We start from the raw sequence: 24718 nt of genomic DNA, 5'->3' as shown, positions 1-24718 counted from the left end.
ACACAAAAACCAGCAGCTCCCATATAACCGAATGCTGCAGGATTGTTTGCCTGTACCTGGTCCACTGGGGGCAACAGTTTCCGAAAACAATGGAAGGAAGTGAAAGATTTCCAATTAAATCAGAGGCCAACTTAAAATAAATAAATATTTGAGAAAATATAACTGAACTCAGCGTAGAGCTGCTTCACTTCTCCCAACAGATATTAAGGTGTAAGCTGAGAAATTTTGAAAACAATGCACTGAACATACCCAAAAACTTCCACCTCATTTTCTTCAGGTTTGTATCTCAACAGTTTTGCAGGCAATGCAGTTACTCTCGAAGAATTCAGAATAAATTCAACACAGTGGGGAATATGACCAAAGCCCATGTGGGATGAGCAGCTTATTCTCTCAGACTACAACTTGATGTAGGTTTGTCTGTCACCATGTGCCCTCCACTCCACAGGGGGATAATGCAAAAAGGGGAAACACAACACATGTCCAGCTATGCCAAAAAACCTAAAAAAGAAAAGACCCTATCCATGCAGTAACGTGAATGACGGGCATCATAGTCTTTAAGCATCCTGCACTTTCTGTCACCCTTCTGCAGGGCAGTTATTACTGCAGCAGTGCATACAGTGGCAGTATTCCCAGGTAACCTGGAGTTTTTACAGAGCAAGGGAAAATAAAAACCCTCTCATGCAGTCAGCTCCCCTACCACATCCCAAGCTGCAATTCCTCTTTGGGTACCTAACTGTCCTTATGCCCCACCCTGTCCCTCTGATGCCTGAATCAGTAGAAAGCAAAACAAAACCCCATCGAATCCCGTGGTACCTTGCAGGTACCTGACAGGTGGGATTCTCAGAGCAGAACAGCCCAGGGCATTTGGTAGCAAAGGCCAAGATCATTAGTTACGAGACACTCATTAAGGAGCAGAACCTCATCAGCATGTTGGCGTTCAGTCTCACACACCCTACCGCCCCGGGTGCAGCTCCTCTCTAAACCGGCTTGGTGCAACAGCTGGGACCAGTCTAATCGGGTATCACCATGTGTCTCTGGATGCCTCAAACTCAACTACAGGCCAAATTATTTGCCCCCAGATGTATAAACAATGTGATAGGACTGTGCACCTCTAAAGCAGACAGCAAAGCAGCAGTTTGAGTGTTACAACCGTTTTCTGTACCAACACTCTTCACCTTCCTGCAAGACACACCAGCTGCTTCCACGTGCCCAGCGTCCAGCTCTGCCGCTGCCCACAACACTGGAGGGACCAGCAAACCCAAACACTCCAGCCGCTGCTAAACCTCCCCAACGGTCAGGGACACAGCAAGGGGTGGCACTGCCCAGAGCAGCTCTTTCTGTAATACATATTGAAGACTTCACAGTGAACAGCTTTGTAAATACAGAATGAGCCACAGCAATTCCAGCTTTCCCTAGTACTGCCACAAAAAGTATTCTGCAGAATTAACAACAAGGTTTTCCACTTCTGCACCACTTCCTACTGTAAAAGCAACACAACCTCATCTCGAGGAGCCTCAGTGTTCCTGGCTGTGAAGTGGGAGCAGCTGTGCCCTTCCTGGAAAGGTCACGGGGCTTTTTGTACCTCTGACCTGCTCCAATGCCCTCAAATATATATATATCTCCACTCACTTACTACACCCCTCATACCCTCTCGCTACACGGGGACTTGGAGGGGAGGCAAGCAGCTCTGTTTGGGTACCTTGTGTAAAACAAAACAAAAAGGCAAGTCTTCTATAGTTCCAGAAATCCACAAGTAGTTTAAACAGAGTCAAGTTACTTAAAACACTTCACAAATTTCCATCTTTTAACATATCCAAAGAATTGAGATTAACGGTGAATAAAATCCACCAGTGCACATGAAGGAGGCTCCTGGTCAGCTGTCGATATCCGCAGCGGCTGCGCTGCCAGCGGGAGCCCAGGCTCTCCCACCTCCCCTGAGCCACCAGCATGCTGTTCGCTGCAGACTCCCCAAAGACTGGAGCAATGCAAACTATTTTACAAAATAAACACAACCACATCGGCAACACCTTCTTCCTCTCTACTGCCCAATAATATTCTTCCTCTTGCTTGCTCATAAAATAAATCTGTCAGGATACTATATGAGATTACCTATATATTTAAATGATCTTGGCTTATGATTACATTATCGCTGTGGTTCAGAGTACGTGCTGCGGGGAAGGCAGTCCAATCCTAGGAGAGTATTATTTTCGAGTGACTTTTATTGTCCATTATCTTACACCATTTCTGTCACAGCTACGATGCTTGGTAAGAATAGTTCACAACAGAAATATCTTTGTCGTTAGTATTCTCATTGCAATTTAGTCAGATCAACCTTTAAATCTCATCCATCATACTGAAGAGCTTTGGCAAAGCAAGCACAGTAATATATGCTTCCATGCAAAACCTAATTACAGGCTAGGTTAAAAAGCCTACCCCATTCCTTCTGCAGTGCAAGGTGACAGGAAATCCCGAGCATCCCTTGGTTTCTCACTCTCCCTTTTTGCTGGTGAAGTGCGTAACCCGTTCATTACAGCAGACTGATTCTGTCTGGCACATGACAAACTTACTTGAACCTAACAATTAAACTTCTGACAGCGTTTCCAAAAGCAGAGAGTATTTACTGTAAATGCTTGACAATTTTTTCCTCTCTGCTCATCTCTCTCAACAGTCATCTTATGATGACTGGAAATTACCATAAGCAAATAGCAGTCTAACATCCAAAAAACCCCTCATGTTAATGTGAAATACACACCTGCCAACACTGAAAAAAAATATGAATATGTATGTTAAAGGAAACAACATGAGGAATGCCACTGAAATGCATGAGACAGAAGAGAATGCTGCAAGAGCAGACTTAAATAATACAGTTCAGTAAAATATTGTTCAGAAAGCTGCCTACAGAAGGTACAGCTGGCTGGAGCGCTGCGGTGGCGAGGCTGCCTACAAACACCAGCAGCCCTGCAGAGGAAGGACTGTACCGTTTGTCTTACCAACAGCTCCAGACTGCAACGAGGGAATTCAGGCAAGAACTGTTAAACAGAGTGCAGATACATCATCAGTAGACAGTTTCAAAATTTTAGGCTTAGCATTAAGATGAAGCTGCATCTATAGATACACACAGGCAAATGTAACACAGCAGGAGTTATGTGCACCTGCAAGGCCCGAGAAAGCGTGAAATATATGGAAGCGTGAACAGACTCTTAAAAGCAACATATTAAGATCGTTCGGTTACACAACTTTGTTACATTTAGTAATGCCCTCCATGACCAAAGTGCTAATATATTATCTACTATGACTTCACTCATCCTCATTGACATAAGCTCTAAAGGACAAACAAAAACTGGCAGAAATCAACTTTCCCAGCTTTAATATCAAGGAAGCTTTAAAGGGTAGGCCCTGGATCTAGTACTAGAAGTAATAAAAGCATCAGTCACCAAACACAGTTAAAGACAATAGTTGTGTTTCAAAGTAAAATTTTCTTTAACAGTATTTTTAAGTACTGAGGACACAGCTGTGTTTTTTAACTCAACCTTTATTTTAATTTCATTTAACAAATGGGTATTTTTGAAAACTTTCAGAAGCATATCCTCATCTAACCTTAAATAACTCATATTAATGGAATTTACAAATATTTAAGCTATGAAATTGACCTCACAATAAGAAAATACAAAAATATATTTATGTATTTATATATTCAAAACTTTACAGGTAGCTGCTGCCCAATCCAAATGCAGAAACCCAGTCACAGCCCTCAGTGAAAACTGTACCTGCAATTTATAAACCCCTAAAAAGGATGAGGATGTTTGTAACAAATTGACCACTGAGCAGAAGAACAGTGTTTTAATCACCCCTTCCATTTTACGAGCCTTGGAATTACCCTGAAAACACAGACCCATCTGCACATGCTAAGACTTTGTGCAGACCTTTCGTTAAGACTTTGTGCAGACCTTTCGTTAAGACTTTGTGCAGACTAGATTTTCAACAGCCAGTAACGCAGTGCTGGCCTCCCAAAGACCCAAAATCCACTAACTAAGGATGTTTTAGTAAAATGGCTGAAAAGCCCTAGAGCTTTTTCATACTATGTCAACAACTGATATTCATTAAACAAATGCTGTGACAGACACTGTAATTCACTGTTCCATACCTAGAAGCAAAATGACATTAAGTCAACTATTTAAAGCTGTTCGGAGCCATCTCAGTGTAGATGTCAATAAAACAAATGCTTCGTGCCAATAATTAAGTATCTGTGTCAAACTTCCCACTCTGTCAAACCACTCTACATCCAGCTCAGGTCCATATTCCCATTTTAAGCAAGCAAGATTATAATTTCAAATACTCTGTATTCTAGTCTGGGGACAAATCTAGCAAAATGACTTGAAAATAGCAAGGTCTGACACAGTATTCTCCCCTCCCCAGCCGTATGACTATGCCTGAAGATGCTACTTGAGTTGATACAATACTTTTCATAGAACGTTTCATATGCCCATTACTTTCATCAGTTCTCGCCACCGACCAGGAAGGTAATTAGCTTACTTCTAATTTTGGTTTAAAAAGGTTTCATGTGAGTGAAGGGTTGGGGTTGGTTTTGGTTTTTTTCTATGTTGTAGTATCAGCTCCCTAGAACTTGGTCCCAAATCAAAAGACATAATTGTTTGTAAAAGTCTTCTGAATACACTTTAGATGCTATGTAGCTCAATCCATCCATTACAAGGGATGGTTTCACACGGCTCCTATTAAACAGTCCTAGGATCAGTGCCAAGAGTACTTGGTGATTTACAGTTGTGACTAAGTAATCAATGTGATAAGATAAATGTTCCTTTTCACCAGCCAAAGTGGACTATTCCCACCTCTTATTTCACTGCACGCAACTTCCTAGTGCACCACCACATGTAAATAGTTATGTTCAGTGTTTCTGTAAGATCTAGATAAGTATCAAGTACATATTCACATCCAAAATTGAGGATGGATAGCAGTCAGCAGCATTTAAAGTGAGAACAGTTCCTCTGAAGAGAGGTAATACTGTAAACACAGTACAGCAACAGTAGGTTGCATTTTTCCCCAACTAGTTTTCACTTATGTATGTTTCAGATAAAGAAAGAAGCCAACATACCTTAATTTATATTCTTCTAGTTGCAGTTTTGAGCCTTCCAAAAGTATTCACTATATTCATTTTTACAACCTTTGAAACATTAGAGATAGACCTCTCAGGCCACTACTGGTGCTAATGAAACACATGTTAAAAATAAACACGTACTAAATCTACCTGGAATTTTACTGCATTGCTTACTAAGCATGCAACAACATGCTCACCTTTTAATTTGTAATGCAATAAAGCTTTCAAGCCTGAAGCCAAATTATTTAAGAACATTTCTGTTATCCTTCTCAGAATTCATTCACTTCTGATGAAGGAAAGATTAAATATAGGCTGGAAATATATTCATAATGTATATGTTCACAGAAACTGCCAGACATTTTCACTTCATTAAATCATAACTGAGATAAGTAACATCACATACAGCTATGAAACGCGCACTGTCTGTACCAGTGATGTCAACTTCAGTCACACGCTGGCTGTACGGTCTCCCTTCCGCATCAAGGGAACAATCAGCTATTTGCACGTAAGTAAGCAAACTTACTGTACTACCAGTGAGTTGACAATCTACATGAGAAATACAAACAGTTTCCACTCTCGATCAACATCTGAAGAGCCCTTGTAAAAAAGAAGAGCTAAAAATCAAGTAGTAGGGAAGACAGATTGTTCCCAACCTATGGCGAAAACAGCCAATTTAAGCCAATCCCTGAAATAAGTTTCTACCACAGACAACTAAGAATCCAAACGACTTTCACAGCTTGTTCCTATCAAGACATCTTTAGCAACTAGCCACCTGAAACAAGAGCACAAGCAAACAGATCATCTTAAGCCAGTAAGACAAAAACAGAAGTAACATCCAAAGTACAAAAAAATTTGAAATAAGCTCTGCTGCTAAAGCCCCCAAACCCACATGTGGGAACTGTTCAGCCTGGTCTGTTCTCAGAAAGCTTAATACACATATGACCTTAAACCCTAACGAAGTTTTCTATAAATACATATATACATATGTGATTAGAAACACCACCACTTAGCACCGATAAACACCTCTTAATTAGCACTCCTGCAAGCACCTGACAAATATTAAGCAAACCTCACAAAGATACTTCTGAAATATTGCTGTAATTTCTCAAATGTTTAAGGAAAGCTTTGGCAGACCAAAGTCAAAGAGCAAGCCCCTGTCACATGGGCTCAAAATCCATGAAACCTGCTGTAACCACTCTGTTCATGCAGTTTATCTCTAGAGCCATTAATTTGAGTCTTTAATAGCCAACATATCTGTCCCAAATACAGGGAAAAGGCACAGAGGAAGATACAGATATATATAGATATACATAGATATATGTTCACCCGACTTCAAAACATCCAAACAACAGCTTGAAGTATTTACATTTCTCATAATCAGAAGCAAGAGGAAATGATGCTGAGAACTATGCAGCCCAGCCAATCTAAAGATTCATATGATTCGAATCCAACGGCAACTTCAAAGCCCGCTCATAAAGCCCGGTGCAAAACTTCCCTGCAGCCAGATGCCAGCATCGCAGGAAGAGCTTTCACAGCATCTGGATCTTGCAAGTAACAGCCGAACGGAAGCAGAAACTCTTCCCTGTGTAAAAAGATTTAACATTTTTCTACCTATAAAAATAGCTACTTTAGAAACACATTTGTATTTTTGCCACCTCAAAATATGCTAAGTAAGACTGTATTATCATATATTGCTATAGAGTGCCTTATCTATACTAAATAAAATACTCCGGAATGTGTAGGGAAAGGTGATTATCTGGAACTACCAGCACCAGTTTTCCAAAAATTAATGCAGCTCTTTAGTTCTTCTCCACACTTCCATACCACTGTACATAACACATTTCCATGTCCTTTCCCACATGGGCACAGTTTTCCTTAAAGAACAAGATTCATTCACCAGTGCCTTGCAGATCAAGACTACGGAGTAAAACAAAAAAGATCTGTTCTTTATAAAGTCTGCATAGCTACTTTTATTACTGATTTTGCTGACAGACAGGGTTAATGAAGTTCTTGCAGAGAACTCTCCTTTTCCTGGGCTAAATGCCCAAATTCTTTCAGGATTCACAAGACTTGTCTATTTAAATTGGGTCCAATTTTTTTTTTCCCCTACAGAAAGGCCTGCACAGAATGTTCTGAAGAGAAACTGGGAATTAACCTTTCAAGAAAATTATAACTAAATGTGCAAGCTCTGTGTAAGAGACAAATCACATTTCACACTATATTCTGCCCTCCATGTAACCATTTTCTATTATTCTATCAAGCTTCAATGCTGAAGCATAAACTCGGTAGTATCAGATTATTAAAAGCCATAAGCTTACTCACGCAAACAAAACTTCTATCCTGCCCACCCTGCATTTCTTTCCCAACTTCCCCTGACTGCCAAGATGCCGCATTGATCTCAGATTAATACTATGCTGTTAGAACAGAAATTCACCTATTTGAGGGAGCTAGAAAAATTATGCTTTACTTACCAAGACAACAGCTCCACAGTTTCTCTTCCAGTTTCTTATCTGGGAAGTCTCTGCTATATACCACAAGATGCCTTTCAGACATTCCCAGCTCTACAGCGATATATTGATCGGAGACTGAGGGGTTTCTCACCGTACAGGTGCAAAAAATGGGCAGACTGGAGTTGACTTGCCCTGCCCTGGTCTTTCCTTCCCCCTAAAACTGAGGTCCACCTCATAGTTGTTTTGCAGATATTACACAGTCCTTCAGATAGTAATAAAAAAAGCACTTTTGTCAGAGAGCATGAAACCAAAGAATTAACAGACATTTTCAAAGGCCTATACATTATGTTTTCAAAATGCAGCATCTGTTCTATCTACCACCAGATACCTACCTATCAGCCACAGCCATGATGAGAAGTACTTAGGGTTAAAGTTCTAATGCAATTAAAAGAAAGAAACAAAAAAGTCCAGCTGAGGCACAGAATGCAGTTTAGCTTTCAGCAATCCATGAACTAAGTAAAATGTAATTTTCCAGCCATCTCAAATTACCAGTTTTTAAGAGTAATTATGCAGAACACAGCTGAAAATATCTACCATGGACCAGTTCATCAGCATTCAAAGACGACTGTTTACCATCAGTACTTGCACAAAGGTTTGTTTCAGAACAGAAACACAAATATTTACAGTATTTCAGAATAAGCTACAATATGGTTTAGTAATATCAATGCAAATTTTGTTGATTCCTTATTAATACCTGTGAATAACACACTCCTACTCATCATTTTCAAATCCAGCAAAATCCACGCGCAGCTATCCCCGGCCAGTGAAGGAGCAAGCAACACGGCAGAGCAAGTGCAAAAGCAGAAAAATAAAAATTAAAGAGCAGTGACAGCAAAGGATCAAATTGACCTAATGTAAAACAAACCAGCTTAAAGAGCTAGCAGAAAAATATTAATGAATAGTGATGTAGCAATTTATTTGGAAATAACATGAATTGCTGTATTAAGTGTCCAGACTTGACTGGTATCAAAGACGGGGACAAAACACACCTGTTCTGACTCCATACTCTACTTTGCTTTAACCCCTAGACAGTATCACAAAATAAACGTGGATCACCGCAGCGATGTCAGCAGGATTCTGCAGGAATTTATAGATATTTGGAAAGCAGAAGGAGTGTGTGGGCAAGGTTTCTATAAAAACAACAAAGCCGTTTCGGTAGCACACATTCCTGTGAGTGGACAGAGTTCCCATACTACAACCAAGAACTGCAGAACAGCTTGTTTTAAAAGAGCAGATGTGTGGAAAAGGTGAACACGTGGAAGAAAAAGAAGGTATTTATTTAAATAGAAAATATTTATTGATTAATTTGCAACATTTACCAGTTTACAGACATGGACTATTTCAGATCAAACCAAGGCAAGAGAGAGGTGAATCCAAAGCCCCAGAAACATGAACGCTCGGTGTAGGGAGGCAGAGGGAGAACTATGCCATCCTGTTTTAGAGCTCAAACCCAACCTTTAAAACATGGGAGGTGACAAGGAGAGTTGCTTCAGCACAGCAGCTAATGCCCCCAGCTCCACTGCATGATGACTCACTCCCTGAAGAGCTTACAGTCGAAACCAAGCCAAAAGCCTACTAGTAAAATGATAGTCTATGGAAGAACATAACTGCCACATGCTCTCAGCAAAATGTACAGCCACATTCTTGCAAGCACCAGTATTTCATGCTACGGTAACGGCATGAAGGAAAAACTACGGACAACAGCACCTGAGTCCGGAGGGGAATTACTGCCTCATATTGGATGCATGAACAAAAGCTACGCTGATTACTACTGCTGCCTGATGACTTAAAAGTAGATATAAATTTAAATATGGTCCTGTGTAACAAATTAGAGCCAGTCTCCAAAGGGAATCTATATTCCCCATCTCATTTAGCTGCTTTTATCAAACTCGTTAGTTTGATAGAACTCACCGAAAAAATGAGCAAGCTGGCACTCAGCTGTCCCCAATTTCAGACGAACGATAGGAAACATACCATGCAGCTTCAGCAAAATCTGATGAGACTTGTAATGAATGATTCATTTCAAACTTTACTTCTTTTGGAGCACCACATGCAAACAGGTTGTTTAAAAACACACACAACACTCATCTCCTGCCAACCCAGGCTTCCCTTTCACTTAAGCTTTTCTAGCTGACCAACTTCTCACACAGCAACCAGAGGAAAAACACTGCCAGCTTCTCCTGCCAGTCCCATAAGCTCCGAAATAAAGCTGACAAGGGGCAGGAGGGGACCTCAGAGACCCGTGCCACGGCCACGCTGTGCAGGAGATTGTGCCTTGTTACTGACAGAATGAACAATGCTGAGGCAGTAAACATTTGACCTTCCTATTCTGAAAATAAAGTTCTTGTTTCCTTCATTACCCCTTTGACATTTTTCTAATCCATAAGTAAACAAAAAATTGAGGGGTTTTATGGAAAAAAAACCCCACAAACCAGAGCACCATAGTGTGATGTGCTTACAAACAACCAACTCAAAGAAAAAAACGTGGCTGAATCTTTGAAAACAATACGCACTTCACCGAGAGCAACAGTCTACAGTACGTTATACCAAAAATGCTACAAGGTCTGTTTGTCCATGAAAATGAATCATGGTTTACCCCGGGAAGAAAGAAAAGTGCAACTAGAACACGAGCTCCTTCGGGGACTTACTAGATCCTCAAAAAGCCATCACAGATGCTGAAACCTGCTTTTGTAGCAGAAGCTTCATCTTGAAAATATACAACAGAGAAGCATAAAAGAAAAAAAGCCAGTAGATTACACCTCAGTGTTCACAGGTAACAAAAGGAAGACCAGCACTAGACTATTTAGTATCTCTGGCCTTATCTACCTCAGACCTTCCAGGAAGTTTCCTACCATTCTACTGTTTCCAAGAGCTAGCGGTAGCATGAGCAATCGGGGACATTCCCAAAACCCAGGGTTTCCAAGTCACCAGCAATTTTTGACTACACATACCTCTCTCCCCCCCCTCCAGCTCCAACCTTATTCTCAATGGGTAAAACGCTACGGAAGGAGGGCATGCCCCTTTGCTACACATGCATCACCACCATCAGGTCGCGCTGCTGTGGTAATGCTGACGGTAGCAAAAGGAGCAAGGGGAAAGGCAATTTCAAGAAGAAGTCTCCAGTGCTGGGAGATTACTTTATTCTCTCTTTCCGTAGGCCAACTGAAACCCCATAGAGCTAGAGCAGATTTTCACTTTAACATGGACAACTACAGTGAGAATATAAAATCAAGTCAGCCATCCCTCCCTACTACAGAGCCAAACCCTCCCCTAGAGAGCTGTGTGCTCACGACACAGCAAAATGTTTGACTTACAGTAATCAGTTTCATCAATAGACAATCAAAAATATTTAAACACTATTTGCAGTAATTTTGACTTAAGCAGCCGCAACTTGATTAACAGTCTTTTCTTCAGAGAGAACTGCTGCAAGTTGTCCATCTCCCTGCATTAGTGATGAAGCACAAAACCTAAAATAAGTCATCATAGTCACTTTAAAGTACAAACCAGGGACACTAAAAGAAATCCCAATAAATAAGTCACAGAGTAAGTTATTGCATACCTTAATATACAAAGAACTAAGAGCAAACACAGGTAAAGAACTGTACCCAACACTGTTTACCCTTGGATGGTAAAGTTCTTGCAACTGACATAATGTTATAAATTGAGTAATTGACCCGCAAGGAAGTAAGGAGCTCAAGAGAGTTAAAAATTACCCTATAAATACCATAAAGATTAACAGATTTGTAATACCCACCCAAGAAGCACTTACTCTAAGTAGAATGATTATGAAAACACAGCAAGAATATTTACTACATAGTACTGAGTTCAGTATATACAGACTGCCACAAAAGGCAGCACTGGTTCTTAATATAGTGACAGCTGAAAGTCACCACTTAGATTTCCCAACTGATTAAAGGGTAGCATACAGACACACACAGTTGTGACTTATTTGCTTCTTTGGAATACGTTCATATATTTTTAAAAACCTTTTCAAGGTTGTTTGGGTTTTTTGTGTTCCAGTTTAACATTTTTCAGACTCAGGTTTTGCACAATTCTGACAGAAGAGCTAACGAAATACTGACAGCATGGAAGAATGAAAGCAGAACTTCCGTGAATGTAAAAGGAGAGAAATTCTGTGTCCACGTTTGTTGGTATCTATTCTACCCCAAGTCCCTACTCTTGGCAGAAAGGAACCTTAAAATATCTACAGCTTTTCTCCCCATCTCCTCACTGTAGTGACATACCTGTGCCCCGAGAACCAGAACCCACCACAAACTCTCCAAGACAGGCTTGACATTCAGAGTGTTCCTATGCAAGAAACAAAATGTTCCAACAAGGAAAAAACCCACTCCTTTTCAGGACAGCAGAGACAAGTGTTCACAAGGTTAAGAAGAGGACAGAGACTTAACCTGAAATTCCTGAAAGGAATCATACTGAGTGTACTGTGAAGTTGCAATCCATCCTGTAGGTCAACATTCCCCAATTATTGCACCATCCGCAGCGATTTTGATCTCCAACTCCACAGTTTAAAAATCACTAGGTTAAGAAAAAAGTTAGTCTCCCAAGTAAAAGAGGACAGTTGGCTGAAGGAAAGAAGAAAAACTGCAACTTCTGTTATCCTGTGCCACTTGAGCCAGGAGACCACAGCTACCTCGGAAGCGAGCACCACCGACCAATGAGTATGGATGAAACGGCTGGGGCTGTGCTACCTCCCAGCACACCGGCTCTCAGGGAGCAATCCCAACTATCCAGCAACCGTTTTTCCTGTCAGCATGGACTTAAAGCTCCGCTTCATGCACTCCATGAGTTTTCAACAAGCTGGTGGATATTTCCCGCCTTGTAGCAAGTGGGCTTCTCAAAGACCGAACAACAAAAGTAACTGGAGAACAGTATCTGTCACTGAGCTCTGCAAAATGAAAGACTTGCAAATCTTCCCCAGGGTGTGGAGCAACACCTGCTCCGTCAGCAGGCTGGGCTGGGCACAGGGTCACAGCCCTTATCAGTTCGGTTTTTGACCCCTGAAATACTAGCACACTAGGTGAGGCGATTATGATTCACTTGGACATTGTGATGGAGGAGGATGGGGAAAGCATCCCCCAAATGGACAGCATAATCAGTCCCGGGGAATCCCACACAGATCACATACCAAAGGATGTTTCAGGCCTGAAAGGTGGGATGCTGCGTTGAAACGAGACACTGAGACCTCCTCAGGAAGGTCCCTCAGCTGTCTCCTGGCAATGCTGAAATGCATATCTGGGGACGCACCAGCCAGGCTGTTGACAGCCATTCATTTTGTAAATAGCTGTGGCAGTGCAAGACATCATCACCCCCCTCCTCAAAGGGGAATCTCTGCCCTTTTCTCTAGCATGGCCACACTCGGGTTTATTACCCTTGATTCCTCAGTTCAGTTGGTTTATGAGAGGTTTAAGCTCACTGAACGAGCATTGCCTGAAATGTGCCAGGGAGCACTCCCACACATCATTCTGCCACCAGCAACACAAGATCGGGAGCCATCTCTTCCCCCTAACCAGAAGGCTCATTTCCAAAAGGGGTTTCTGGAACACCCTCAGCAGCATCTCCTGATTGGAAAAACAACACTTCAACACAATTCCCAACTGATGTTACACAAACAATCCATCCACTGAATTAAAAAGTATATTACATATTATATTGAGATAAATCAGTCTGTAGGTGCAGCCACATTTTGAAGACACGTTGAACTGAAACGTGCACGGACCACTGTACCTGCTGGCTCCTGACAGAGAAATTGGAATAGCTTCAGAACGAGAACTGCTTGAAATTATGACCAAGACCAGGCAATACTTTGATAAAACAACAAAATAAACTGCCTTCCTAAAAAGCAAATGCATTGATCCGTCAGGGTTGGTGCCCACGACCCGTCCAAAGCCAGAGGATAGCTTGGCACCTACTTCGATTCATCATGTGAAGCACATACAAAGGTTGGAGTCCAGAACTGGAGACCTAAGTTACTCAAAGCAATTAAACACAAAAACTTCAAGAAGTGCCTAGGGATTGTAATATACCTGTTAATAGCACAGGAAAAAAAAAAAAAAGTGAGGAAACAACCATAAGGGAAAAAGCTTTATGCCAGCAGCAGCAACTTCTTAATTTAAAAAGAACAATCTTACCATCCTCTGCATTTTGTGATCAGACATGTCATAACTATTTTAATAAGTTTTATAATTGCCATGGTGTACTATCTCATAGAACAATAAAACAGCATATCCAATTTACAGTCTAAAACTAAATTCATGTAGTTCTGTGCACAAACTCCATTTCTGCCATCTTGAGATCTTGGCAGAAAACATTCAACTCTAACAAAAACCATTACGCCTGTCACACCTGCTCTTTTTCAGACTTCATTGCACTTGGACTCTATTAAAAATATGGATTTGCTACATGCTTCCTTTACAGTTTCTAATCTACCTGATTTTGTTGTGTAGAACACAGCACAAGAACAGGACAGATAATACCACCTTGTCTTGCTGAAACACAGCAGACTCTAAAGTAGTAATTCATAAACTACCTGCAAGTCTTTTTTTTTCTTTTTTTTTTGAGATGTAATAAATAATGCATTCTGACTGCTAAACAAGCATTTGTGAGGTTTCAAGAACGCTTTGGAGTACAAAATTCCTAGAGTCTCATTCACTTACACCATTTGGTTTCAAATAGATAGAGTCTGCTGTCGGTTCACTTAAACGTGTAACAGGAAACTCAAATTTGACTAAAAGGTTGTATTACATTACTACTGGGTTTATATGGAAACCTTTTTAGAAGACGCTAAGGGGAAGGTTTTTTCCCTCTCCCATCTGCGACAGACAGCTGTTCACTGCCTGGAATCTATGATAGCAGACACTTAAAGTAGCACCAAGCTGAAGTAAACACTTTAGAAATTTCATTTCTTTTATCGTACTAACACCGTAAAATTATTTGCAATTTACTGCATCGTGCCGTGTGATAAGCCATATCATACAACTAAACACTGGAAGCTAAATATACTGTTTTAATTGAATAATTTTTTTTCTGAGATATTTTAGAATGTTAAAAAACAATCCAAGAGACTTCTTACACATGTACAGCAATGGCACTTACAGCAAGTCCAGATGTTTAAATACTTAGCGCAGGTTAGAACTTGAAGTAATCTTGATCCAATCCAATATGCATATAAAAAATAAGCCAAGATAGAAAAAGACCTATCTACCCATAAAGATTTGACAGCTTTACAGACTTCTGCATTCAAACCACTATTAAAAATAACTCCCTGTGGTTTTCTGTTTCTAAACAGAATTTAGCTTACAAGCTCTAGAACGGCCCACTTCATCACACACTTACACAGAACCTGGGTTCCCCCTGTTCTACATTGCAGCCAACTAAAGACAGCAGCTTCCAATCTGGCTTTAGAATCAAACACCTGCACCTCCACAGACACCCCCAAACCTGTAAATTTTTAAACAAGTATTTTATAGAGCTTAATTTTCTATGTAATTTAGACACACTGCAGCAGTTTCAACCTGATGGAAAAAAACACTATGATTTTGAAGTCAGTTTTAAATCCAGATTTTGCATGCAAATTTTTTGGCTTCTGTTTTTTTCTTCAAAAAGAAAAGTATTGTCTGGGCCAACATTACCTCTCAATTTGAACACATTCTTCTTCCATATCCTAGATACTATTATTTTTTCCCCTTTTAACTTTAGAGACACAGCTCTACAGCAAAACATGGAGTTCAGAAGTGGAAGAGGCCTATTACATCACATCCAATGTGCTCTGCAGCCAACAGACCACCCTGAAAGCGCCAGGCCAGAAGGGTCCAGCCCGCTTTCACCGGTGCACACCCTTGTCCCTCCGCTGCAGCAGTCCTTTGATCCCTCAGTGGGTCAGCTCTCCTCTGGGAAAAGGCAAGGACACAGCTAGGGAAATTGCCCTTTCAGCAGCCACAAAGAGTGAAGTGGCTCAACTCTCTTATTTAATCCAACTTTTCTAGTTTTTCCCCTCCTTCTGTTTTGGTTCCTTAGTTTTACACCAATTTACTGAGCTGAGGCAACTCACCGATATTCAGAATGCCAGCCCTGGCACAGGGGAACAGAGAACCCAAGGGAAGCCATCCAGTTTGGTAGCACCAAGCTGTCTGACATTAGCCTAGCCATCTAGGGACCCTGCGTGACGCCGACACACGCCAAATCTTCCTGATTCTGTTATCCTCAGCTTTCAGATAAACCGTACTTATCTTTAGGGCACTTAGAGATCTACCGATGAAAAAGCACGAGGAACTCACTGACTACTTGCATGTGCTTGTACTAAAAGCTTTACAAAGGGAAGGGTAAGTATAATAAACACAGCGTTAACAGGACTTAGTAACAGAAGAAACTATTTTCAAGGCCTCTGCCTTTTAACAGGACAAAGTGTTAATTCTGTCCATTTTAGACAACCTTTAACATCCACAGGATTTTATCCTGGGAAAGGCCATTTTGTCTGGTTCACAGAGCGTGGCAGGGACGCCTGTGAGCTTCCTCTGACGCCATGCCTGTCCCATGACCAGTAGCAGAGTGGGTCACTGTTCTCTTGCGAAAAGCCACATTTTCAGGGTCTTCAGTGATGAGTGGTATCAAGGCAATCGTGAACTATATTCAACTGCATGAATATTTAGTGTTTGTTTTCAATATTGCAAGAATGTTTTTCTTACATCTTGCATTTATACTGGATGCAAAGACATCTATCACCTAACTTCCTACGAACAACGTGGTCAAGCACCTGGATAGGTGTATGCTGAATTAGTCACCATTATTCCCATAAAAGGTAAAACTGACTGGTTAAGTGAGTTTACAAGACAAACGCAGGAGTGTGTGTCACAGGTAGAACGGCTATTCATGACTTCCTTAATCATAATTCTGTGCTCAAACCATATAGAGCATCATGGCCACTGTCCATCAACATGAGTGTTGAAATGTAGTAATACTGAGGAAGTTGCAATTAAAAACATGTTCACTCAATAGTAAAAGATGAGCCCAACTTCAAAATGAGGTTCCATTAATTTATTTTTCTCATTTGCTCATCTTATCACCATGAACAACCTATTCTATAACAAGGACAACTAAGAAAAGCAAATTAGAATGACAAAAACTGAAACACAACTTGGGCTATTAAGCTCGTTTTCTGCAAGGACTGTATCCCAACTAGGCTTTCACTCAGGACAGAGCAAAAGTCAACCCAGAGGTCATACTGATGCCCACTTTCACCACTTTGTTTTTGAAATCTTCCTCCAGTACTCCCTCTGCTCCTCCAGCAACATACAGTCAATTTTCCTGCTTTAAATTCAGAATGAATTTCTACCGCCTGCCCCACTTGTTGGCTGCTGCAGTTCACAGTCTAGTCTGTACTGCCATGTTGTTTTGTTGTGTATACATTTTTCATAGCCTTGAGGTTAAATATATTTGGCACTACATAAAGTAGGAAAAGATGTTGAAGTACATCCACTAATTTGTCTTCTACACATCTAGAAAGTGTGTTCAGAAGGTGCGCAGGAGGTGGACCTGTTGGCAACTACCCCCATTTTACAGATAAGGAAGCAGAGGTAGAGCAGGAGAAAAATCCACACAGGTTATTTCTGGCTCCCATCCCCATACAAAAAAATACTCATTTTACTCTGAGTGAACAATCATTAATAGACCATTCAGTAGCAAAAAACACTTCAAAGCCATAGAAAGAGGCCTTCAGACCAACAGGTAGGTCTGAAGAAAGCCAAAAAGCATACCGTAAGATAAATCTCAGAATCTCCTGCTATTTTCTCCAGTACAGCCTCGATTACTATGAGAAATGAGAAAAGCCAGCGTAGGTTCAGTACTTTCCATGTACATTTAAGTATTATATATTGACATAAAACTTTTCTGGTAGGATCATAGAAGGCAAGTGCTGCAAAAAAAATCTGTTTCCCAGTGTTGGCTTGAAGTCCAAGTTATTCATCTTCCCCTGCCTTTCTCCCAACAAAATGAGTACTGAAGAATTTGAAAATGTATGTTAAAACTCATATTCAAACTACATGTCTGCCCTCCCTCCTAAAACATGTATTTGTTAAGAAACAGAATTCCAGAGGAAGGAGGGAAAACAAAACAAGCAGAAGTGTTTTACACGTCACAGGTGTTAAGAAACCAAAAGGTTGATTCTGTTCTGACAGTTCCTCTGGGCTGACAGCACTCACTCGCACTCCGTCTAGAAATCTCACTTCCCACAGAAGATGCTCTTTTTCCACCATAAGAAAAGTTCCTACCAGCCCACTTTTTTTTCAGTCTCTAAGGCACAGAGCCATAAGAAACAGGGGCAGCAACTCTTACCTGAAAGAAGATCCCTTTTTTTTTCTTTTTATTTTTTTCTGTTGTTGCTTAAAAGAATATGACTGTCACAAAGAATGTCGGCAGGAGAAAAATAACTGTGGAAAGAGTTTGACTTGATGTCAAGAGATGTCTCAAAATGTAAAAACTGTAGAAATGCTGCAGAAGTTAAACAGTTGCTTACAGTGATTCACAAAAATGAACTTTTAAAGAAGACACAGAAATGACAGCAAGAGAGTCATAATGTGTCAGGAACTTGCATCACTGGACTTCTAATTGCTACAATATTCTCTATCAAACTACTTATACTGCAGGAATGCCATAGGCAATCACCATTGGCAGAGATACTCCGTGTGTGCGAACAGACAAACAGATGGAGCTTAGAAACCCACCATTATTCTGAACAAGCATAAATCACACTTCGGCGGGAGTAACATGTTGGGGGGGGGGGAATGGTATTTCATAGTTCAGCCCTAACATGTGCTCTCTCAAAAGCAACGTGGTAATCCCTAAAGCGCTGGGTTTATCTCGGAGTTCCTATCTTTTGAGATAGCACAAGAGAGAGCACCCCGAGAACAGGTACGCTCCTCTCCCGGGAGGGGACGAGGGGAAGGCCGGAGCTGCCGTCTCCGGAGACCGTCAGGGAGAAGCGCCTGGGGAGGGGCTCAGCCCGGGGCCTCCCGGGGTTCTCTCCGCCAGCCCCGGCAGCTCCCGGGCTCTCACAGCGAGGAGAGGACCGCCGAGCGCCCAGCGGGCTCCCCGGCGGGGCCGCGGCTCTTGCAGGGGCACTCGTACGGGAACGGCTCCGCCGGGGCATGTGTGCCCGGCAGCACTGCCGCTTCTACGGGGGAAAACAAACCTCCAAAAAACTCTGCAGTGACACCAAACCGCACAAGCATTCGTGGTTTTGTAATAGTTCTAACTTTGCTCACATCTTAGCGCTGCCAGACACCACCTCCCCGACAGGAGCCGAGGACGACCGGCCAGCCCTCACCGTTTTGGTGACATTCCCGTTCCTTTCCCACTCCTGCCCGGGCACGTGTGGGCCCGGGGCCCGCAGGCGCGGCAGCTCCGCCGAGACGGAAGGCCACGAGGCGCGGCGGCCCGGACCCCGCGCCGGGACGGCTGCCCGCACGCCCCTCGGCGGCCCCGGCATCGCGGCCGCACGCCCCCCGCCACCCCTCGCTCGACCTGCGGCCCGGGCCGGCCGGGGCTTCCCCGGGCGGGGGGCGGGGGGGCGCCGGCGGAGGCGCGGCAGCACGGCCTGAGGGGCCGCGCGGCGCAGGGGCCCGCGGCGGGCACACCCCCGGCGCGGCGCGGCGCGGCCCGTCCGCGGCCCTCGGCGGCTGCGGGGCCCTCTCGTGCTCACCTGCGGCCGGCGAGGCGGCGGAGAAGCGCCGGTGCCCGTCCCGGAGGGAGCGCGGGGCGCGGGGGCGTTCAGGCGGCCGCGGCCCCCTCAGCCCCGCAGCGAGCGAGCGAGCGGCGCCGCGTCCCGCAGACAACTTCGCCGCGCGCGCCCGCCGCCCGCGCACGCGCTGCCCGCCGCCGCTCGGGCGCGCGCCCCGCCGGCTGCCACGCAGGCCGGGCGGGCCGGGAGCGCGCGGCGGGCGGGAGGCGGTGCCGCGCGGCGCTCTGCCCACCTGCCGGCCCGCCCGGCGGAGTCGCCGGCAGCGGCGGCGGCGCGTACCCGGGCCGGTCCCGCTCCCGCTCCGCGGGGCGGGGGGGGGGTGCGGGTGCTGCTTCCACGTCCCCCGGTGCGCCAGCGCCGAAGCCCGGCGGAACAGAGCGTGAGCGAAGCCCTCCCACCGCCGCCGCGGCCTTTCCGCCCCCGGAAAACGACGGTTTCCCCGCGCCCCGGGTGTCGGAAGAAATGCCCGCGGCTGCCCCCGCCCTGAAAACCGACACGGCGCCTGCTCGCGGGGTTCCCCGTTTTTAGCCGCAGACTCGCGATCCCGGGGTTAGCTCCTTCCGCCGCCGCTCCGGCAAGCGGCGGGCGGCGGCGGCCGAAGCGGGGCCGTTGCACAACGGCGGAGCTGCCGCCGCTCCCGCTCTTCCGTCGGTGCTCGCGCAGAGGGGAGGTGGGGGGCGCTGGCTGGGTGCTCGGGCCCGCAGCGCCGCGGAGCCGGTGCATCGCACAGCCCTGGCCGGGTGCCTGAGGCGGCGCGGCGGGTGCCCGCGGGGCCGGGGCTCGGGCGGGTCGGGCTCTGACAGGCAGTCGGCATTTCGGGCGGAACCCCTGCGTTCGCGAACGGCTGTGCTTGCAGGCGAAGGCGAGACAAACGTGAGGACCCGGGATGATGAACTTGAAATTCAGCGTCATTTTTTACAAGTGAACAAAAACCTGAAAGTGAGCGCCACAATAAATAAAAACGAAACTAGCAAGTCTCATCTAATTGTCTAAGCGGGGCGAAAGGCGCAGGGCAGCAGCACGTCTGGTGAGAAACGCGATTGCTCATATTTTGCCGACTTTCGTACTCCAAGGCCTAGCTCCATCAGGTGTTTGCTGGTACCGCTGGGAAACTCCCAGTGCTGTCACAGCAGAAAGCGCTAAAGCTGGCATGACTTGGAGCGGTTCGGCAAATGAAACACGCTGCGCAGGCAAAAGCACCTTGTGCCAGCGTAACTTCATTTCTTTCAGCCTTTTGCCAATTAAAAAGAATACTTTTTTGGGTTTCTTAAATCGGTCATCTAAGCAAGACGAGTTGAATTGCTCTAAGCGGTGTGGAGCCGGTTACAGCCGCCGCCTCCGCGGGGATGGGAAAGGCAGGTACGAGGGCAGGGGCTCGAGTCAGCCCGCTCCGTTAACCAACACCAGGCCCCCAGAACGAAACCGCGCGCACATGGGGAGCCCCGCTCTCTGGGACGTGACTGGCGGTTTCAGCCCATTTGTCCTGTGCCCTGGCCTTTACATGTTTCCAAATTCCTTCAGGTGTCCTGGTGCCGCACTCAGCTGTCTAGAGAAGACAGTCGGACACCATGACGCCCTGCCCAACAGCACCGGGTATTTGTTATTTGCATTTCCTGGGAGCCACAGGGAAAGGCCCCGTTCTGCATTCTCTGCGTTACATTCACGAACATACAACTTCCACGGAAATGCTTGCAGCCTGCGTGGAGTGTAACGCTCGGCTGCAGCGTCTCCCCTCTCTCGACTGATGCATCACCTACACCTACACCAGAGCTGCGGGAGCCAGCTGCTGCCGAAGACGTTTTGGTTCAAATAAGTCACTTTTTCCAGCAGACTCCACTCATATAGTTTAAGCTCCAAAGTAAGTGTCTGTTCTGCAGAACCTGAAAAATCATGGCAGGTCTTTGCTCAAATGGCGTTGTTTATCCAGCAAAACTCCTACTTCTAGGAAAACATTCTTGCTAAAGCAGGGCCACCTCTGGCATCCAGAGAGACAAGGAACTGCAGCAAATGTCTGCAGGGTATTCAGGTGGTTTTGTAAGATTTGAACTGTTTCTTCTGGAAATGTCACTAGGTTTTGGTTTTGTTGTAAAGTTGTTTACACAAAGCTAATATAAATTCAGTGCGTTCAGTTCGGGTGAGTATAAACATGATCCTTCCAGGGGCTCGAGTTTCTGATACGTCTCACGTTTAAGGTACTGTAGAACTAGATTCTCTCTCCCTGAGCATTTCTGATAGCGTAAAGAGTTTTCTCTCAAGGCTACAGATGCCTGCACAGCTATGCAATGCTTCTCACTAGAGACAGAGCAATAGACACAACAGATGGAAACTAAGAGGCCACCTGGTTTTAAAGCAAATCATATCATCAATCTATCAGTACAAAATCTGAAACATGGGAAAGTGCTTAGAGAAACAAAATGAATTCAATTTTTTCCTCCAAACTCAATTTTCCCAAGGTCTGTTGATGTACCATTTGCAAAAATGCATTTCTTTCTCTTAAAAAGAGAGTGTCAGTGGATTGAGGTGTAAGTACTTCAGTGTTTTACATCAAAACAACGACAAAAAAAAATCTTTTGTTACGCTGCCATAAGTTACCATCTTTCTATTCAGAAAAGCTGTTTTTAAAAACCTGCTACATTCTTGCGCACAGCTTCAAGATCCAGGTTTTTCACTGCTAAATTAGACCAGACAGAATGACTTTAGATTATCAACAGCAATTCAGTTAGGAAAGAAAATTAAATTTCCTCAATTATGTCTTGACAGAAATAGACTTTCTTTCATATTCTGTGCTACAGTTCTGTGTGAAATTCTCTTTTAAACAGCCCCCAAAGTGAGAACTTTCAGAAGATGTTTACTTCTTCCTTGTTTCGTGCCCTGTAAGAACGGCCACGAATCGATCCTGCGGCCCGACCTGCCCTGGCGCGTTTACCGCCAGGCACTGGTCACGTCCCCTGCACAGCGACACCTCCCTTGGAACCCGGCGGTCTGTGCCCAGGGGCAGCAAGATTAGGCTTTATGTCTCCAGATCGAGCCTCCTGAAGTGTAAGGAGTGTGTTTTATACACAGCCGTCTAAATGAAGGTTGCACCATTCATAGATCTCAGCTAACCGTTCTCATTTAATGAAGTTAATTGTTTTATACAGTTCAAGGATGGGTTGATGTACATTTTAATCTACAATATTTAAAATCCCACCAATACAGCTGTCAAAAGGAACTCTTAATGTAAGCCTGAAGATCAGCCTGTAAGGAATGAAGAACTACATAAATAAAAGTATTTTAAATAACTTAATTTTTAACCTAAAATATGAGGAAATAGTCTTTTATGCCTCTAAACCTTTTATGGCTAATACTCACATGGTTGTAGAGCAACCACCACCTCCTCATTATTTACAGCCCAAATGTTTCAGTACTGACCCATGACTAGTGAGGCCACTTTATTTCAATTGTTCAAACAGAACCGAGCACAGCAAGTAAGCACATGGTATCAGTGGAGGCTGAGAAAATGAAACAGGGAAATGTCTGTATTACTCACGGGCATGAAGATTCCCGGTAACAAGTCTGTTTTGGGAAAACTAGAATGATCTTGACCCAAATCTTTAAGGATTTTAAATCAACATACAGTCAATTTGATCGATTGACTTTATTCTGAGTGCTAAATGCAACTGTCACTGTATCCTTCATCCTCAGTCCATTATTGATAAAATCCTGGCCTTACTGACTTAATATATGCCTATTGACTTATTTGTTATTTTCCATTCTTAATAGCGTACACTGAGGAGCCTCTGCTAGAAATTATTTTCAGAAAAAAACCACAAAAGCCTTCTTCCTCAAATGAAAATGACAGAGTTTAAAGGGATTCCATTTTCCAGCAGTAGCTAGAGAAGGTAGGCTGTGAATTTCTCTTTCCACAGACATAGCTGCGGCATGTCTTCTCCACACACACACTACATGCCGGCTGACTTTCATAGTGTGTCTGCAGCCTGCACGCTCGGTTCTCATATTTCTGTAAGGTTCGAGTCCCAGAGGAAGCATTAATGCTAAAGGAATGCATACCAGTGTGGAACTAGTCTAAAAGTCAGTACGAAATCTCTCCAACAGATTGCTCAGAGAAACACATCTCTTTTACCACATTTAAGATCTGTAGATTGATCTCACAAGCATTTGTGCAGCAGTTTAGTCTCAAACTGATAAGAGTGCTGCAAAAAGAGAGAAAGAGAATCAAAGGCGATTAAAAAGCGCTGGTCTTCAGGAAGATAAGGCAACCTAGAGCCGCCACGTGACCCAGCAAAGGCTCCAGCTCAGCCGCCTGCGGATCTCATCAGGGAACCAGATGTGACCAGTGGCAGAATATCCTTCTCAGCGTGAGATCTGGAGTATGTGATTGCCATCCAGGAAAGGGGAGATGGGAAAGTATGATGGAGAAAATGTCCTTTTTTTATAGAGTTTAATCGCTTAGAAGAAAGACACGTTTTCTTTTAAAGAAGAAGGGATGCTAGAAAGCAGGCTCAGGAAGGTGTCTGGAAGAAGGAGCAGAAGGATTTTTTCACATGGACAGCCAATTTAACATTGCTTCCTCTTTTCTGGTGATGGTGTATTTTAAATGATGAAGTGGCAGCGGACAGTTCTCATTCATTTCTTTGGTCAGTTGCAAACAGGGCGGGGCGGCAGAGGAAAAACCGAGAGGCCTGTTGTCCCCTGCTAGCAGGGAGGAAACAGAGTTTTCATTCATGTATTTGCTCATTCTCCGTGCGGAGAGGACAGCCAGGGAAAGGTGTTTCACCCCAGCAGAGCCCCTCCGCACAGCTAAGGGGCAGAGGGAACGCCTCGGTGTCGGCCATAGCACACTCTCCTTGTTACATCCAGGCTGGCTGTAGGGCCGTCCCAGTCTTCCACCACCAGTCTTCCAGTCTTCCACCACCCCGAACTGCAAAGAGAGCTCACGGTATGAGCTCTGCTTTGCCTAGCAGGGGCGGTGGGATGGCTGCTTCTGTGGCTTTTGTGGAAGGGCAAGTGGAAGACGGAGTTTTTCAGGCACACAGGCTTGGGGTCACTGCTTATTTTGCGGAGAGAGGGAGGAGGAGGAAGTTTGCTGTACAGAGCTGGAGCTGGGACACAGAGAAAGCTGCGTGTCCCACACGCACACATTTCACTCCTGTGCTCTTGAGAGAGAAGGAGTTGTGGATGCCTTGTCTCAGCCCCTAGCAAAGGATTTGGAGATGAAGCCTGTGCCCTTGAATTTGTATTCAACCAAAGAACAGAGAAGTAGTGCAGGGAGCAGAGTGCTGGGGTGAGGCCCCCAGCAGCCTGTGTTGCCAAGCAGATGGGCTGCCGTGTTCTCAATCAACT

The 24718-nt window shown here is 44.2% G+C and overlaps 1 protein-coding gene across 2 annotated transcripts in view; it reads right to left on the bottom strand.

The window, feature by feature from the left end:
• Window positions 1-19381, bottom strand: part of NEK6 (NIMA related kinase 6) — a 68877-nt gene extending 49496 nt beyond the window's left edge. For both annotated transcript variants that reach the window (XM_059828766.1, XM_059828768.1), the window contains exon 1: window positions 19337-19381. The gene's annotated coding sequence lies outside the window, so the exon portion shown is untranslated. The remainder of the gene's footprint in view (window positions 1-19336) is intronic.
• Window positions 19382-24718: the final 5337 nt, after the last annotated feature.

This window comes from Gavia stellata, chromosome 24 (genome assembly GCF_030936135.1).
Source record: "Gavia stellata isolate bGavSte3 chromosome 24, bGavSte3.hap2, whole genome shotgun sequence".
In the NCBI taxonomy this organism is placed as follows: Eukaryota; Metazoa; Chordata; class Aves; order Gaviiformes; family Gaviidae; genus Gavia; species Gavia stellata.
Note: the sequence above shows the minus strand (reverse complement) of the source record. Positions and strands in the feature narration are given on the sequence as shown.